The sequence below is a fragment of the Cryptomeria japonica genome, chromosome 1, assembly GCF_030272615.1.
Source record: "Cryptomeria japonica chromosome 1, Sugi_1.0, whole genome shotgun sequence".
Lineage (NCBI taxonomy): Eukaryota > Viridiplantae > Streptophyta > Pinopsida > Cupressales > Cupressaceae > Cryptomeria > Cryptomeria japonica.
In genome coordinates, this window is record NC_081405.1 from 126,456,601 (window position 1) to 126,476,849 (window position 20,249).

The window sequence follows — 20,249 nt, forward strand, 5'->3', positions numbered from 1 at the left end:
TCTAGCAATTGATCCTAAAGGTGTTGAGTCGGCATTAACTCCTACATTAAGTACAAAAGAAGAAGAAGAGTTCTTGTCCAACTAGAACAATCTAACTTTCATACTTTTCCCTAGCCTTAGATCATAAGAATCTCATTCTTAAAACTTTTGAAACTTTATAACCGTATCCATTATCTTTATCCACAATGAAGGGAAGAGCATTATTTTTCTACTTTATTGTCTTCTTGATGCTTGCATTCAATTGCCTTTTTGGTTATACTACAATAATTTACTACCTTGGCTATAATGGTGTCCTCCATATGACCATCCTAAGCCATGAAATGTACATTAGTGCACACAACTCTTTAGGCCAAGGCATGTATCCTTATTTTAAGTAGTTCACCCATATTATTCCGTTTAGAATATTTTTGTATCATTCTCTAAGGAATTATCCGTTCACTTTGTGAACAATAAAAGAAACCCACAATTTTGTTATGGGACTTGTTACACACTACATATCCCATCACATGTACATGATTGTCCTATCTAAGAGCCTATTGTTTGCCACCTAAACACAACACTTCATGTTTACCCTTTAGAGATCCTTCTTTCATTATGTATTGAGGTGCATCATGCATTGAATATAAGCATCTATTATAGGGAAGATGTTGGGCATTACTAACTGTTGTAGCACGAGTTTCCTGATGCAATCTGGACCTCTTCTTCCCAGCAAGAAAATATCTCATTAATCTTATTACTACAAACGTTGTTACACACATAATAAGTTTTAAAGGATAGTCATAAGGATGTACTAAATAGTCATGAGAGTGTTTAAATTTCCCTACAAACCTAAGTTAACAATGGATGAGTGAAACAAATCAGGAACTTGCAAAGACTTTGGAGAGCATATGGAGAAAGGTTTATATAAGTGTCATGAAGACAAAAGACTATGATAGGCATAGGAAAACATTGCAAAGTGAAGGGTATAGTAAATAGAGTTTAAGTGAACAAGCGAATAGTTGGATAGAGGTCCTTTCCCTACTCATTTTGAAGGTCAAGTTCATCATTGTGTACAATAGCAAAGACGGGGAAAGATAACATCCTATATGAGTATGAAGACAATAATCATGTCCAAAATCATGAAAAATAGGGCCATATATTGTATGGAAGAAAGTGTTGTGGAGTCAAAGTATCAAAAATTGTTGTTGCATTTTTGTTTTCAGTGTATCAAAAATCTCTTCAAGGCAGAAATCTAAAATAATTGCTTTCATTGTGTCCATGGTGGGCCTTTGTTGCTGTTGTTGTAATATTAAAGTTGTTGCAAGCTATCAACATTGTTTGAAGTATATGGATCCTATTGCGCATGTTGAAGTTATTTCTATAAGATAAGCATACAAATATAAGGTAATCAAATTTAAGTTTCATATAATTGAGTTCCAGACAACTTGTATCAAGTAGAGAGAAAGGAAATGCTAGACACTTCTCAACTTATGTCTACAGTGAAAAGTCATGCATATAGGAAGTGTTGAAATAGTAGCTATCTCAGATACTTGTCTATTGTATTTTAATGTTGTCAATGACAATTAAAATACACATGTATTATCTCTAATACAATTCGAACTATTTTGGGTTTGACCCAAACGCATGTAACGTGAAGGCAAATGATGTAACTTAGGGCTGGGATCAAATACATGTAACTTGTAATTATATCTTGCCATGGATAGGACAAGACCTATGTATAATGTAACTTGTAGATAGGGTAGGCCCAATTTGGGCAGTAAAATCAAATATGTATTTTGAGCGATTATGTAATTGGGCTGGGCCCAAACACATGTAGCATGTGGTAAAAGGCAAACAAGCAATAATGTGTTAATAGGTCAAGACCTATTTGGATGATATACATAATATTATTATTAAATTAATAAGCAATTTGACTTAGGGTATTGGTGCCAAAGGTTGGATATAAAACCAACAGCAAATGAAGTCATCTTCATTATCACATGCACTCTGCTCTCCAATATTGGTGAACTCTCTCTTTCTCTCTTGTGCGAACTTGCTTCTCATCTACAACTAACTTAGATAAGGTAGATAAAGTCATTTCATCTCCCTTGTTGGCTTTAAAGGCTCTTATATTTGGGTTAGCTAATTCCCTATCAGCACCATTTTTAATAAGTTTACTAGTACTCAGTGGTTCATATAGTCCTTTTAGGAGTTGGACCATCTCAACCATGGTGCGCCTAATCATATTAGCTTGAAACCAGTGCGCCTCATATTAGCTTCAAACCTATGCCCCCTATTGGTAGCTGATGGGGATAGAATATCATTCACTGTACATATCAATGAGGTTTGCTTTACGTCTAGATAATAATATTTTTTTTAAAAGAAATAAATGTTCATCGGAATTACGACGGAGACTAATCTTTCCACCGATGATGGAATCGTCAGACCAACAACGTTGTCGTTGATGCAAAGTTTCTAGAGTTGTCAAAATTCTGACTCAAACTACACAAACATCCGACCAAGATGTTGTATTTCCAACGGTACTTCCTTGTCGGATGGATTAATGGACCGATGACACAACCGTCCGATAAACAGCATCCCCGTCGGTGCAAATTTTTAGACTTCCATCAAGTTTCCGACGTCGTCTAAACAAACATCCGACGGGGATACTATATGTCCGATGACTTTTTTGACTGGAAGAGCGATCATGCCTATCGTCAAAAGAGTCCATGGGATGTCATATTTCCAATGGTTAGACTAATCATCAACAAGTTCGATCATGAGTTTTCGATGGCTACTTTTGTCAGCACTCCGACGAAAAGTAGTCGCAATTCTGACAAACGGTTGTCCAAAATTAGCACTGAATGTACTAGTGAATAAGCATCATGAAACATATGATGTACAAATAGGAACATCATAAATCTATACACATGAATATATTGCATAATCTACATATAATACTTCCATTCAAGAACCAATCATAAGGTCAAGTCGTGAAATAAAGTCACAACTTCAAAAACACTATTCCTTTTCACAAACCAAATGATGAAAGGGCATATGAAAACCAATCCAATCAAATTTTGTCTAATCAGACAAAAAAATATAAAATTAACTTGAAACATAGTCATCCTAAGCTTCTAGCACTAGCTAGGAGTCAAAATTAGGTCAAAATTACAAATTGAGTCAAACCTAAAAAAAGTTAAGCATTTGATCACTAAAACTACATAATTTGGCTTCTTAGTGCATATAATTTAAGCCTAAATCTATATAATTGAATCTTTGAGTTTATACAATTGAGGCTCTAAGTGTGTATAATTAGGGCTCCGAGTGTGTATAATTAGGGCTCTAAGTGTGTATAATAAAGGCTCTAAATGGGTAAAATGGGAATAAGGACTCGAAAATAAATTCTACTAAAGACCCATTTGAAAAGGGTTTGATAAAATACCAAAAATACTAAAGAACCAAAAAAAGAGTTTCATATAGGGATTTCATTCAAGCACCAATCAAAACTAAACAATTGAAACACTAAATCCCCACACTTGATTTAAGCAAAATGCATTTTTTTCAAAACACAAATTAAAAAAGTGATTTCAAACAATAAATAAAATAAAATCAACATTCCCAAATCCCCCTAATAAAATATTGTAATAAAAAACATAAATTAATCTTGAAATCAAAACTTGGAAATAGGAACCTACTTGGAAACTTATGAGGAAAGATAGAGAAGAAGAGAGAATTTACAAACAAATTCTAAAACATGAATCCTCTTGTAATCTGAAAGGAAACTCTAGAAAACAAGCTCAAGAAATTGAATCCTAGTGCAGGAGCACCTAAGGATGAGCAAGTACCCTTTTCAATTTTGGTAATTTTGGCATAAGGACTGGTTCTAGTCGATTAGGTTCTTTGTTTGGAGCTTGGAGTGCATTTTGTATTCCTTTTGAAAATTCATGTTTCTGAAAGACTTACCTCGATGAGGTCGCCAGTGGATTGGAGCGAGTGGAGTGAGTTCGGAGTGGAGCCATCAGTTATCGACAAGACTAGTTTTCATGTCCTCGATAACCCGATGGGAAGGCATACTGTTTGGAGTGCATCATCAGCTATCGACATAACATGTTAGGAGCTACACCGATAACCCGATAATGAAGCATTCTGTTAGGAGCGCACCATCGACCATCGGCAAGAGATGTTTGATGCAATGCCGATAACATGATGAGGAAGTGTACAATTTGTAAACTATCATCGAACATCAAATTAAGTGATTTGATGCTACTCCAATGACCTGATGGAAAAGCAAGTGATTTGTAAACTACCATCGAACACTGGAGTGAGTGTTTTGATGCTAACCCGATGACTCGATGAATAAAGGAAAGATAGTTATAGTCAAAAACTGAATTGTGTCAAGTTGAATCTCGTCGGTTAGGGATGATTCAAGATATTTCTAGGAGGTTATAAAAGACCCAATGGGCATTCTGTAACGGGGTTGGATTGGGATTGTTGGATGTGTTGATTCCACAAGAACAAACTTCTTTTGAATAACAATTGGAAGATCATTTTCTGGTTTCTTTTCTCAGATTTTAGTTTTTGTTGTAAACATGGCTTAAATCCTTAAGTGATAATGTAGATAGGGTAGATGTTGTTTTTCCGTGTTTTGTGAATTCCAAGTTGCATTCGTGCCAAGCTCAGCTCTGTAAATAAAGTCATCTTTTGTTCTCTTGTCCTTTGTTGGCGTCTCACATTTATGAACATGGTTCTATCTTGACACTCCATTGTGGAATCTGTATGACCATTGGAGGTTGTCAAGAAGAGCCACCCATGTATAGTAGAGTTCTATATGTAGCAGACCAGGGAATGACGTTGGCTGTTTCAATAGACTGGCCCTAGGCAAGCTTGATGATAGCCCGACTAGGTGTTAGTGACCAAGAGGAATCACTTGCAGGGTAGACCGAAGTCTAGGCTATTAGCCTCACACCAGGGGAAAATGGGATCATAGGGAGAGAAGATCCAAGCATGAGGAGAAAACAACTTAGGAGAAGTTGTAGGTATAATTAATGGTAGAGAAAATCCTGCAAGGTGTCTGGTGAGATCCGGTGGATTAGTGAGTTGGTGGATTTACAAAAGTGAATTCACAAAGAACAGAGAGGACCTAGAGTGGATTAGGGGAATAGAGAGGAGCATTCTTGGGATAGGCTAGGAAAAAGGCATTGGAGTGAGTCAAGCTGACTCAAGCAATCTAGGGTCCTCCCTATCAAATTGGTATCAAAGCAAGTTAAAGACTTGGGGTAAAGAGTGCAAGACTGATCTAGTATTAGAAGGAGTAAAGATGGTGACCAATGCAAAATTGGCTAAGAAGGTCAAAGACCAAGAAGATGAAAACCGATTGCTCAAGGAAAGGTTGGAGCAGTTGGAGCAGAAACTAGGTGTGATGGAAGTTAAGACAGTTGAAGTGAGTGGGAAGATAGAAGAGAAGGGTAAAATGGTGGCAATAGAGGATGAAGTCCCTACACTAGACCCAGTTGTTGATCAAGAACCATTCTTGAAGGCTTTGAAGGCAATGAGTGGAAAATATTTGGAAGGAGTACCACTGTTTAGTGGCAAGTAGAGTTGGTAATGGAATGGATAGAGGGAATGGAAAATCATTTTGAGTTTGAAGGTGTGATTGAGGCCCAAAAGGTTAAAGTGGCTAAGTCAAGAATCAGAGGTGTTGCTATTACTTGGTGGAAGTTTATACAAAATGAGAGAGAGAAGGTAAGATCCCCATCTGTACTTGGAAAGGGATGGTAAGTGAAATTAGAGAGACTTATCATCTTGAGGATTATGACATGAAATTTCATAGGAAAAGACAAAACCAAAGGTAGAAGGAGTTAGATGTAAGTACCTACACTGAATAGTTCTAGAAGTTATATCTAAGGGCAAAAGTGATGGAGGATGAAACCATCAGAGTAGAAAGATACCTTAACGGTCTGAGATGGAACATACAAGAGGAAATAAGTTTGTTGAGTCCAACTACCATTCACAAATGTTATCAATTGGCCCTGAAAGTAGAAGAAAAGAATAAGAAGAAACATGAAGGCACCAGTAGAGGTAGAGGTAGAGGCGAAGATTCAAGAGGTTACAAAGGATACTAAAGTGGCAGAGGAAGTGAAATAATATCACAAGGAGAGTCAAAATTGACTGAGCAGTCTGATGAATCTAGTGGAAGAGGAAACTATGGTAGAGGAAGAGGTCATAACAACAATAACAGAGGTAGATCTAGAAGTTCTGGTAGAGGTTCATACTTTGCAAACATGAAGTGTTTTTATTGCAGTAATTTTGGTCATCCTACCTATAGGTGCTTGGAGAAGGCTACCTCATTACATTCAGAGAAAAGAATCAATTATGTACAAGAGGATTCTCATAGTGTGAAGTCTCCTGAAGTAAATCTTGACTCAAAGAATGGTGAGAATCTGATGGTTAGAAGGGTACTAATTAGGGAGCCGGTTAAGGAAGAGCCTAAACAGAGGAGGTCTCTTTTCAAAGTAAAGTGCAACATACTTGGTAAGGTCTATAAAGTGATCATTGACTCATGATCAACCGACAATATCATCTCCAAAGAAGTAGTAAGTAAACTTGGGTTGAGTAGCATGCCACATAGTCATCCCTACAAGGTCACATGGTTGAATAAATGACAACATGTGTTAGTAAATGAAAAAGTATGGGTTGAATTTGCAATTGGGAAATATTCTGACAAAATTTTATGTGATGTTCTACCCATGGATGCCTATCATTTGTTGCTAGGAAGACTATGGCAATTTGACAGAAAAGCTATCCATGATGGAGAGATGAACTCTTATGCATTCACAAAGGAAGGGGTGACATACATGATTCAATCTTTGGTAGAGGATGAAGGAACCAAGACTAGTGGTCCGAATGTGTTGTTGGCTGGAGGAAAAGAATTTTTGGGAGATCTCAAGAAAGGAGATGGAGAACATTATGCTCTCTTAGTGAAACCTAGTCAAGAAGAAAAGACTAAACAATAAGTTTTACCTAAAGAGGTTCAATGGTTGTTAGAATAGTTTAAGGACATTGTGAGTGATGGAACACCTGTAAGACTACCTCCTCCCAGAATAGTAAGTCACCAAATAGACTTTATACCTGGAGCATCACTACCTAATAAGGCTGCATATAAGATGACTCCTGAATAAAACAAAGAAGTGGCAAGACAAGTACAAGAGATTCTTGACCAAGGTTTAATCAGAAAAAGTATAAGCCCATGTGTTGTGCTAGTGGTGTTAGCAACCAAGAAAGGAGGTAAATGGAGATTATGTTCTGACTCTCGAGCAATAAACAAAATCACCATAAGATACAGATTTCCTATCCCTAGAATTGAGGATTTAATGGATTGTCTTGGAGAAGCAAAGCATTTTACTAAGCTAGATTTAAAGAGTGGATATCACCAGATCTATATTAAAGAAGGGGATGAATGGAAAATAACTTTTAAGACTATATAGGGCTTATATGAGTGGTTAGTTATGTCGTTTGGGCTTGCTAACTCCCCTAGTACCTTCATGAGGTTGATGAATAAGGTGTTGAAGGACTACATAGGTATATTTATAGTGGTATACCTTGATGATATCCTCATATTCAGTAAAATAGAGGAAGAGCATCTTGAACACTTGCAAATTGTATTAAGGAAACTACATAAGGAACAGTTGGCAATCAACCTTGAAAAATATGAATTCATGAAACAAGAACTCCTTTATCTGGGTTTTGTAGTATCCCAAGGAACTTCAAAAAATGGATCTTAGCAAGGTAGAAGCAATACAGAGTTGGCCTACAGTAAAAACTACTACTGAGGTAAGAAGTTTCCATGGGCTTGCCCAACTTTAGAGAAAGTTCATTCAAGGTTTTAGTGAAATTTGTGCTCTTGTTCTTGATAAAATTAAGGGTGGGTTGAAAACTAAGTTTAGGTGGACTAAAGAAGCCGACCAGGGGTTTGCATTTCTCAAAAAGAGGATAGCTACCCAACCCATCCTAGTTTTAACAAGTTTTGATAAGTTGTTTACCATAGAATGTGATGCTAGTCATATAGTAGTAGGAGTTGTTTTGAACCAAGAGGGAGTCCCTAGTAAGCTTCAGATGAGGAGAATAGGTCCTTGCAAAATTTTAGCTAAATATAGCTCAAATGCCTATAAGGTGGACTTACCCAAAAATTTGGCATTGTCCCCTATGTTTAATGTCCAAGACTTGATTCAATTTAAAGGTCCCATAGTAGTGATAGATGGACCGAATCCAAATGGGGAGAATACTCTCAGTGATATTCTAGTACCACCCATTTCTAAACCACAGGCATAACAAATTTTAGATTCCAAGGTGAAGAAGCAAACAAGGCATGGCGTGTACATGGAACACTTAATAGAGTGGCACAAATTACCTGAAGCCGAAGCCACTTGGGTTTCTGAATCTGATTTCAAAAGACTGGGCATTGATGTCGCCTTGTCACCCTCAGGGGGGACCTGATTTTTTTTGTGTGGGGAGTATGGTGCAGGAGCACCTAAGGGTTAGCAAGTACCCTTTTCAATTTTGGCAATTTTGGCATAAGGACTAGTTCTAGTCCATTAGGTTGTCTATTTGGAGCTTGGAGTACATTTTGTCTTCTTTTTGAAAATTCATGTTTCGGCAAGACTTACCCTGATGAGGTCACCAGTGGATTGGAGCGAGTGGAGTGAGTTCGGAGTGGAGCCATCGGGTATCGGAAAGACTAGTTTCTATGCCGCTCGATAAACCGATGGGAAGGCATAATGTTTGGAGTGCATTAGTAGCTATCAACATAACATGTTAGGAGCTACACCGATAACCTGATGAGGAAGCATTCTATTGGGGGTGCACCATCGGCCATTGGCAAGAGATGTTTGATGCTATGCCGATAACCCAATGAGGAAGTGCACAATTTTTAAACTATCATCGGACATCGAAGTGAGTGTTTTGATGCTACTTTGATGATTCAATGGAAAAGAAAGTGATTTTTAAACTGCCATTGGACATCAGAGTGAGTGTTTCGATGCTAACCCGATGACCTGATGAAGAAAGGAAAGACAGTTACAGTCAGAAACCAAATTGTGTCAAGTTGAATCTTCTCTGTTAGGGATGATTCAAGACATGTCTAGCAGGCTATAAAAGACCCAATGGGCATTCTATAATGGGGTTGGATTGGGATTGTTGGATGTGTTGAGTCCACAAGAACAAACTTCTTTTGGATAACAATTGGAAGATCATTTTCTGGTTTATTTTCTCAGAGTTTAGTTTTTGTTGTAAACATGGCTTAAATCCTTAAGTGATAATGCAGATAAGGTAGATGTTGTTTTTCCATGTTTTGTGAATTCCAAGTTGCATTCGTGCCAAGCTCGACTCTGTAAATAAAGTCATTTTTTGTTCTCTTGTCCTATGTTGGCGTCTCACATTTATGAACATGGCTTTATCTTGACACTCCATCGTGGAATCTGCATGGCCATTGGAGGTTGTCAAGAAGAGCCAACGATGTATAGTAGAGTTCTATATGTAGCAGACCAGGGAATGGCATCGACCATTTCAATAGACTGGCCCTAGGTGAGCTTGATGATAGACCGACTAGGTGTCAGTGACCAAGAGGAATCAATTGTAGGGTAAACCAGAGTTTAGGCTATTAGCCTCAAACCAGGAGAATATGGGATCAAAGGGAGAGAAGATCCAAGCATGAGGAGAAAACAACTTAGGAGAACTTGTAGGTATAATTAATGGTAGAGAAAACCCTGGAAGGTGTCTGGTGAGATCTGGTAGATTAGTGAGTTGGTGGATTGACGAAAGTGAATTCACAAAGAGCAAAGTAACAAACCTTGGTAGTGAGGACCTAGAGTGGATTAGGGGAATAGAGAGGAGCACTCTCAGGTTAGGCTAGGAAAAAGGCCTTGGAGTGAGTCAAGCTGACTCAAGCAATCTAGGGTCGTCCCTATCAAATCCACATTGCAAGAAAATTCATAAAAGAATCTTCAATCAACACTAAAAAGCTACAAACCCTTTTCCAATTTCATGATACAAAAATCTCCTTCAAAATTCACACAATTTACAACAATAATTCTTCTACAAAACTTCATAAAAAATAATTTCAAATATATTGTTATAAAGAACAAATAAAAATCACTTATCTCCTAAATAAAGCTCACAAAAAAATTCTAAATAACATTAAATCAATATATTAAATTAATTTTAAAAATAAAAAACCCCCACAAAACAATTAAATACTAATCATTAAATATTAAATCACCAATTTAAAATCCCTTAAAAATAGCTAACCCCCACTAGACAAGGAAACAAAGAATAAATAATTAATTCCAATTCAAAATAGAATTATTGATGAAAAATGATAACTAATTCCACCAAAATAGAATAATAAGTTCCGTAATAAAAGTTTGAATTTCCAAAATAAAAATAGTCACATGCACAATAATAATTCACTTAATAAATTATATGCAATAATAGGAATATATTTATTATTTTAAAAATATAATTAAAGCAATAATATCCAATAACTAATTATTAATTAATGTATAACACTCATTTCATATAACTCTGGATTCTCTACATCCCCTTGGTCTTTGTCCCCAGACAGAGCCAGTTGTTACTCCCTACCTTCTTTTTCAATAGTTGCTCATCCATAGGATTCCTTTTCTTCCTTATCATTGTTGCTCTATCAAAGAATCCTTGCCACATCAGAACTATGTTTGTCTTTCCTGACTTCTGGTTTCACTTGATATCACAATAAAGTGAAGATTTAGCACTTATTAGGTGATGAGAAATGAACTTTGCATTTCCTGCTTCTCATCCTTACCTGACACCCGATAGCCCCTCCCAATTTATATCAAAATATCCGATATTTTCAAACTATATTCCTGTTCGCCTCTAAACCATCCATCACCATGCACAATTTTCAAAAAGGCAAACCAATTGGGATTTGTAAAGTACCATCATTATTAATGAGATTAAACAGTTCAAGGAATGCAAGGGTGTCGACATGAGTTATAATTCCTGATGTTGTTTTTCTCTGCAAACCGAAATAAATGTTGTCTAAGGTAATGTATGTCATCATGAACTTCCCTTGTTGAAATGGTCTTGCCCGATGACAAATTGCCATTTGATAATCCAAACTTGAATTGGCCGAAAAATCGGCAAGGAAACGTTATTCAGGAGTTGCATGCTCTTGCGTGGAAGCAGAAGACCAATTTTGCCACGTATAGAAAGATTGTTGCCTTTTTGAGAAAGATTACTAACCAAGCTGAAAATCATGAATGAATCCTATAGGAAGAGTTAGCTAATGGAAGGAATTCTGGTAATTAGTTCATAAGACATTGGAGAAAATGGTGCTTAAGGGAAAAGGCCCCCTCATACAGTCAGATGTTGAATACATGCAAGACGATATTCTCCTTGACCTAACCGGCCTCACTCAGGAACTCATAGAAGATGAAGATGAATTTACAATAGTTCTCTGGGTCCTTATAGAAGAGGAGACGAAAGTAGAAATGATCGACAGATAGATAGGTGGTCAAAACCCGATACCTCGGGAGGAGAAGGTGTAGAGATGATAATTGTTTATGATATGGTTTTTGTTTTTCCTGGTAATTTTTGTTTTATCTGATAATCATGTTCATGAAGGTCATTTTCAAGGCCGTTATGGAAACACAAACTGTTTCTTGGAAATGGAAAAGTTTTGATTAGAAATAAAAAGGGATGAGTATTGGATAAAGGGATGGGGAAACTTTCAGAATATCAGACTTGGTGTTGCTTTCTGAAATGAAATTGGATTATATAGTTTATTTTGGAATATGGAAACGTTAGAATGGTTTTTATATACTTAGACTTTGTGTTGATATGGATAATCTCTGTGTTCTTCCTATGTGAATGCTTCTTGTTCAAGTTTCTTATGATGAACTACTTCAAACCTTGTTTTCCCTAATTCATTCATTGTTATATGATGTTCATCTTTGTGCAAATACTGTATGGCAATGACTAGTTAATGATCTTGAGAAAATTAATTTATCATTTTTATGGTTGTTATAGTTAGGAATTTTGCCTTTCCCACTTTCTAGTTAAAAACACACGCTTTAAAAACCCAAACTCATATCATAAGAGGGAGTTGTACCTCTAAAATTTAAAGGAAAGTTGTAGAAAGAATTGCAACTTATCCAACTATTGATTGATAGTTTGTTCTTTAGTGTGGGCATAGAGTTATATTGTTATATTTTTAAAGAGAACAAAATATGTTAACCAACACAACAGGATAATAAAATTCCTTTGAATAACTCTCCATCAAATGGAAGGTTGTGTGGGTTTTTGCAGTTAGCATAAATAATCCAGCAACTATAAGTACAAATATCATACCCATACGAGTCCCCTACCACTAATGTTAATGTTGACACTAACTGTAGCCTTCCACCCTCAAACCCTCCCCCCTTTGCAAATGCCAAACCCTTGAGTTTGATTACAATCCTCACTAAATTTATGAAGGACCTACATGATGATGTACAAAGGTAGGATGACTTGTTAAAGTGGGTATTTGGGTAGATGAATATCGCTATCAAGAAAATTAATCAGTTGGAGCGAGTGGCTAAAGATGAAGCTAAGGCTAATACCTAATTGGAGGATTTAGATAAAGAAAGAGTGTGGAGATCTACTAATGACATTGATGGCCTCATGGGGTAGTGAGATAAGCTGAATGGGAAGATTGAAGATTTGGATTCCAAGATCAAAATGGTGGGTACCAAAATTGAGTTGGAAGAAATTAAGAGATCCCAGAGGCCCTGAAGAAGAAAATTGAGGAGGCCAATCTTTCTTGCAAGAGTGTGGCCAATATGTGTAATGCCTTCCTGAAGGCTATCTAGGCTATTTAGGTTGAAATAAAGAGGAAAAGGTAGAAGAAACACAAACATACAGAGGGCCTGATTGCAGCTTCAGGCCCCATAGAGTCCCTGGTTAAAGCTACCCCTAATTCCACATTGGTTTCTTTCATCTCTGGGATGAATTATTGCAAAAAAGTATCCTTTTTCAAATAAAGTGTTAATTCTATGCCATGATTGGTAGGAAAAAAATTACCCCAAGTAGTTGGTAATCTCTTTGTGCCTTTACTAGGTGGTTCTTCTAGGTTTTGGTCTCTTTTAGTTTCTACTGGTTATCTAGTTTTGTTGGTGTCTTTCAAGTTGCCCTGTTGGATTTTTGCTTTGTTATAGTGGGGATTTTTTTGGCTGGTTGTACATCCCACATGTGCTTTCGGTGTTCCTCTACAGATATGTAATAGTATAGGCCTATCCCACTTTTATTAATCAAAACAATACAAGCATGTTAAGAGTCTCACCCGAAAACAGGAAGAGAAGGGAGACCCCCTTTTCCTCGTGACCTAAACCATGAGTCCCCCATGTCAAACCTTAGTAGAGAGAATCCTTTGGATGTCCTTGTTGTGGCTAGGAATGCAACTGTTGATAATTTCAGAATGTAGAAATTCTTCTTTCATGAGATTAATGAGATCAATATTGTTATCTATGGGGTCAAGAATAATTTAGAAAACTTGAAGGACCCGAGCTTGAATTATTTGGAGAAGGATGGAGGTAATATGGTAGCTTCCCTACAAAAACCGATTAAGGACTTGGAGCATATGAAGGAGGATTTTGATAGGAGAATTATGAGGTTGGAAATGAAATACAAAACGAACAATGATAATTTAATAACCCTTGTTAGCTTCAGCTCTATGGATATCAAGTCTAGTGTAGAGAGAATTAGAATTATGATTGGAGAAATTTGAGAGGGTTGAGGAGGCAAAATATTTCTTCATTGACATTGATGTAGTTGAGAAAGGAAAGCAGGCTACTCAGGAGGAGGGAAGAGGACATTATACTCCTACTAGGGCCAACAATAAGAAGATTATGGATCAAGCTGCACATAATGTTAAAGATATGAAGAAGATGTCCATGAACCTTTCTTAGCTTGAATTGGAGGCAACAAAAGCTTTAAAGAATTTGAATTAGTAGCTTATGTTTTCTTTTGTTGTGTTGTGTTTTGCTTTATTTTTGTGTAGGTTGGTTGCCTGTTTATTCTTGATTTGTTGATAGTTGTCTGATGCAGCTTACTTTAAATAGGGTTTTGGGTCCCTTCAAAACTTACTTGACCCCTTCAATTAAAATAAATGAATAAAATACAAGCATGTTATCTTTGCCTTCAACATATAACATTGGAAATAAATATGAAAAATAAAGAAACTATAAAATAAATTTGAAGGAACAGGCTATACAACAGAGAATGGAGATTTGATGAGTGCTAACAGCAGAAGCCGAAAACTGTTAAACTGCTGCAAGTACAACAATTCAAAAATCAGAAAGACCAATTTTGTTGCTATTTTCGTGTTGATCATTTTTTAAACGAAGAGACTCCCGCCATCTAGTTGTGCAACTGCTCTCATCGATCTCGTTCACAGGAGTTTACCTGCAACTGCTCTAATCGATTTTGTTTACATGAGTTTTTAAATTGAAAAAAATGCAAATTGCTTCTGTATTTCATTCACTTTTTTCTCAAATCTTTAATCTCCTCCATGGATATTCGATAAGATAACTCTCAATGGTTTTCTCAAGGACCCTAGATTAAGTGTTTTATAGAGTAATTCCTCTAAAATATTCTTTAGAAGTTGTGTTTTCATTTAACATTTTCTGTTTTTGACATATAATTATAATATTCATTTAGATTTATTACAATTGTATATGACTTATATTTTATTATTTTAACATTAAAATGTAATAGATATTATTACAGTCAATTTTTATTCTAGTTTATTTAATCAATTATCAAGTAAATATCAAAATACTTATAATAAAAAAATAGAACTTCTAGAAATGAAAACAAATTATGCATGTAGCAACTAAATTATTATCATATAGCAATTAAATTATTATATGCAATCTTCAAAGAGATAATAAAAGATTAAATTTATGTTTTTTTAATTCCTTATTTCCTTTGATGAAATGTTGGAGTTAAGCAACAACCACATCTAATATTCCCTTAATTGCAAAGGGTATTTCATCCAGTTTCTTTTATTTTTTAAATATTAAAAACATATTTTTTTCTCTATTTATATTTATATGTAAGAAATATATGTATTTAAAAATATATATGTATGTGTATACATTAAACTATGATTTGATTTTAATATAAACACTAACAAAACTTTGAAATGAAAAACTTTATTTTATTTCAATATAAACCCTAAGCCTCATATCTACAATGGAACCCCTTATTTAACCTCAATATGAATTATAAATTGTAAACATGGAACTTTCTATATAATTATAAACCCTAAACCAACCATAGACCCTAATACGAAACTCTAAAACCTACTAAAAAATAAAAAATGGACTGCATGCATATCAACTATTTTGAAATCACTTTAATATCAATATGAATTAGATTGATTAGATTTTTTGGTCATATCTCACATGCTTTCAAATTTTTCCATTTTTATGGTACAACATGGCATATTTCCTTGTTAGGATTAAGGAATCATTATCAACAATCAACAAGCTAACAATAAAAGGCTCAATTGTAAAACTTCTTGATAAGTAATATGATTCCAACTTGGAAAATATAAACCAAGTTATCAATTCCTTAATACAATTCTATTGTTTGGCTCTTAAACGTGTAATCTCACACCTTAAATAATTAAGGTTCGTGAATGTCAATATATCTTATTAATAAGGCTTATGATTATATTGTGTCACCAATGGTTTAATTATTGTGAGTGTATGGTTTAATTCTTGTGAGTGTGTAGGATCACTTTCATCATCGAGGCCATATAAATTTAGAAGGGTGTTTAATAGAGGTATCTTTGATTACGAATATATTAAATAATGATGATTATGAATCAATCAATATTAGATGAACCAAAATTATTCTTGAACCTAATATTTATCACTAGGCTAAATACTAACTAGCTATTAAAAAAAATTGTTATCAAGCCTTTCATATTCACCTAAAGATGACAGTTGTATGATATTTCCTAATTAAGGGCATATAAATTTAGGAGGGTATTTAATAGAGGTATCTTTTACTAGGAATATATCAAATAATGATGACTATGAATCAACCAATATAAGATGAACCAAAAGTATGCTTGAATCTAATATTTATCACTAGGCTAAATAGTAACTAGCTATTAAAAAAATATTATTAAGCTAATAACTATATCCTTTCATATTCACCTAAAGATGATAGTTGTATAATATTTCATCATTGAGGGCATATAAATTTAGGAGGGTATTTAATAGAGGTATCTTTGACTAGGAATATATATCAAATAATGGTGACTATGAATCAACCAATACTAGATGAACCAAAAGTATGCTTGAACCTAATATTTATATCTCGGCTAGATACTAATTATCTATTAAAAAAAAGAGTTAGTAAACTAATAGCTCTATCCTTTAATATTCACCTAAAGATAATAGTTGTGTAATATCCCCACAAGTGAATCTAATTAACATTTTATACACAAGTGCAAGGTGTGGTTACATAAAATCTCCATAGGTGAATCCAATTAACATTTTATACACTAGTGCAAGGTGTAGGCATGCATTGCATGACTCTTTAGGCATGCATTGCATGACTCTTTAGGCACGAATTGCATGACTCTTTAGGCATGCAAATTAAACATAACAACTAATGAAAATGGACATAGAATGAAATTCTAATTTTTTTTTTTGATATAAAAAAATAGAAAAGTTAATTATCTTTGTCTAGATCTCTTGAGAGGTACAACCAATTTGTGCTCCCAAGTAATTAAATAGAGTAAAAAATAAAGTCAATTCATTTAATAAATTAATCTCAATAGTACATAAAATAGTGCCAATAGTGAATCAAGTATCTAAAATGGAAACTCTAATTTGGCCTCAAAATAAACTATAACTTATAAAGATGGAGCTTTCTATAAAATTATAAACTCTAAAACAACTATATAGACTTTAAATGTGAACCCGAAACAAACTATAGACTCTAAATGTGAACCATAAAACCTAAACTAAAAATTTAAACCAGAAAAGATAAACATACAACATGTATACCATCTCATTTTGAAATGATTTTGATATCAATGTGAATTGGACTATGTATACAAACCTTTCCAATTTTTATGGTACCACATGGAACATATTTTATAAATAGGACCATTTTCAACCATCAACAAGATGATAAAGTACTTACTACACACAATAAAATGCACAATTGTAAAACTTTTTGAAATGTTATAGAATTTAATTTATAAATGGAGGGCAAGTGCAAGGTAATGAATCCCAAATTCATGGAAGTTTGCGTGTTGGAAAATGTGCTCTTAAAAATGGGGGCCCATTTTCAAAAAACGTTGGCCCGTTTATGCTTTGGACCCCCGAGCCGAAAGGTAACTAGGGCCCGAGGTGAAAATAAGTGGGCCCCCAATTTGTTCTAAAATGGGGGGCCGGTTTCAAACAAAATGGGGGCCCATTTTGTAAAAACAGGGCCCTCGTTTCTAAATCGTATTTTACCCTTTTCCTTCAGGCGGATTTTATCATTTTCACCCTGGAACAAAAGTGAGAAAACGAGATAAAAAATGGGCCCCCGTGTTGTGGACTCCATTTCAGGCCTCGACCACTATCCAAGGTACACATTCAATCATCTATTTTCACATTTTGTAATTTTCTTGTATATTTTTCCTATTTTTTAAATATTATTTAGATTTTTTTGGTTTTTTTTTTTTAAGTAGCCCATAAATAAATTTGTTTTTACATTTGTAAATTATTAATTTTGATCTGAAATATTCTTCAACAGTTAACCCTAAACCCTAATCAACAAATTTACAAATTAAAACCAAATCTAGATAGTTAACAAAACAAAATATCAAATTTACACGATACAAGATATCTCATAATCATCAAAACCAAAACCAGATTGAAACAAAACCGAAACTAAATGGAAATCAAAATGAAAACCTAAACCAAATCGACACAAAACCAAAACCAAATCGAAGCAAAACCAAAACTAAATGGAAATCAAAACCAAATCCAAACCAAACTGAAACTAAATGGATGTATCAAAACCAAAACCAAAACGAAATATTAATTAAGAATTAGCCATTGACATAGTCAAATTATGATAGATTTGATAACTATTTTCCTATTATTCCATGACATGACATAATAGGACCAATTATGGAGCTATTATGGCATGTCATGGCATAATAGGACATATTATGCCATCATGTCATATTAAGGCATGTCAGATGTCACTTTGTAGACTTGAGTTGTAATCTAGATTCTAGAAGTATTGAAAAACTTGATACATAAAGGAGGAGTGCAAGGAAAAGAAGGAAAGAAAGGAGTCCATGAATTCAAACTTATATCATTTAATATTTTTTATTATAATACATTCATTCTATCCCTTATCATACATGCACATATGACTCTAGTCTATGTTTGTAGTTCAGTTCACATAAGGAGTTATTCATTGCTTATGAAAGAAATGATGGTTGAAAGGTGTACTTAAGACATGAAAATAATTAGTAGATCATTTCTAACTCTACCATTATTTTAATAATGCTTCTTTCTCATTTAGTTGTATGTATATCTCTTCCTCACATCCCTCATCCTCGTTCACAATCTTCTTATTTAATTGATCACTTTGTTATTTTATATTTATGATCCTCATAATTTTCTTTTAGAGTTTCCTCAACTTTGAAATTGAATTTATTTGGCCTCATCTTAACCCAATTCAAAAAATTAAAAGAGTTTATTGAGGAAACTCTTATTTTTCTAGAAATGTAAATTACTTGTCATTATAATTTTTTAAAATAATGACTAATTAGTTTTAAATGCATACTCTCTATACATTTGATAGATATATCCATCAAGAATTATTTTTTGTAACATCCAATAAATTATGTATCATTCATTAAGGGTAAAAATTTAGGTGTAGTATAAGATTCAAAGTTTTTCACCTTTCTATGTTGTTTGGAGAAATTTAGAGTTGACAAAAAAAATTGTTCATACTTTTTTTAATAAAAAATTCAAACTAAAATATTTTTATTTCATTTCAAATTTTAGTAGTGTCTATATGACATATGTGTTTTTCACTCTAGTGATTAAAGAAATTAAAAAAAATTGATACCTTATAAACTTAAGTAATACCTTCTCTGTGAGTTTACTTTCTTTTGTATATTATTCTTAAAAAATAAAATAATTCAATATTTTTTTCACATTGAATTTACATGTACATTCTTCTACAGTACATAATATTCAAAGTTTTTCTTTGCAGGTGTAACATTGCAAGCACTAGACTAAAGTGAATCACCATAAGTGCTACACCACCCCTTTGATCATGATGCATCAAACATAAAAATATATGAGTCTCTTTACATGTAAACTCCATCTCAACTATATACTAATTTATTACCAATGAGATATCCATTTCAATTTTAGTTCTCTCACAACCATTTATCATCTTTCTATACTTGTTTCGGTCTTAATGATCCACCATGTACATGTTAGATACCCTCACCTAGTTGTACAACCATAAAGAAAACATATTTGTTTAATGTAATAAACTTCATTTTCTAAGAATTTTCATGGTAAACATTGATTTGTTCTCTTGTGTGTATTACATATGTAAAGACAAAGCTCAAACACATTACACAATTGATTTTAGTCACAATCCTTTAGTATCTTTATCTAAATCATTTTTGTCAAGGTAATATATGATAATTTCTAGAAATGGAAATGAAGAAATATGTGGCCATCTTCATGTTGATGGTAGCGATTGTACTGGTGATATCAACGAGATGGTAGCGATTGTACTGGTGATTTTGACACCGCCACTACACCTGGATATTATTGTTTTAGTTACTTATCCGTTGTTTGAGTAGTAGTTGAGGGAGAAATGTGCTTATCTTCCTATATTTATTACATCCATACATGTAACCAGTTTACTGTACCTGATTGATAGTACTTTTTCTAAAAGTTAAGGAGTAGACAGGTAATATTTATTTGGTCTAGTTTCTGTAATATCACTTTGTGTAAAGGTTTTATTTATCTAAAAGTTATTTTATTTAGTAGAAAAAAATTTATGTGTTACTTATTTATATTGGGTGTCAAATTTAAGATGGAAGATAAAATATTTTGTGAATATGTTTGCATTGTTAGAATTCTTGTCTTGTTGTCATTGTAGAATCTCTATCAACATTGATAAATTGGATGATTTTGTGG